We start from the raw sequence: 236 nt of genomic DNA, 5'->3' as shown, positions 1-236 counted from the left end.
TGTGTGTGTGTGAGTGAGTGCTAATGGCTCCTGTGTGTGTGTGTGTGTGTGTGAGTGAGTGAGTGCTAATGGCCCCTGTGTATGTGTGTGTGTGAATGAGTGCTAATGCTCCTGTGTGTGTGTGTGAGTGAGTGCTAATGGCTCGTGTGTGTGCGTGTGTGCGCGTGCGTGTGTGTGTGTGAGTGAGTGCTAATGGCTCCTGTGTGTGTGTGTGTGTGTGTGAGTGAGTGAGTGCT

At 52.1% G+C, this 236-nt stretch overlaps 1 protein-coding gene across 8 annotated transcripts in view; it reads left to right on the top strand.

The window, feature by feature from the left end:
* The window catches only part of Nrde2 (NRDE-2, necessary for RNA interference, domain containing), a 57,149-nt gene that overhangs the window by 49,229 nt on the left and 7,684 nt on the right, over positions 1 to 236 (top strand). The gene's annotated exons all lie outside the window — the stretch shown is intronic.

This window comes from Mastomys coucha, unplaced genomic scaffold, assembly GCF_008632895.1.
Source record: "Mastomys coucha isolate ucsf_1 unplaced genomic scaffold, UCSF_Mcou_1 pScaffold6, whole genome shotgun sequence".
NCBI classification, from domain to species: Eukaryota; Metazoa; Chordata; class Mammalia; order Rodentia; family Muridae; genus Mastomys; species Mastomys coucha.
This window is presented reverse-complemented; position numbering and strand designations above follow the sequence as displayed.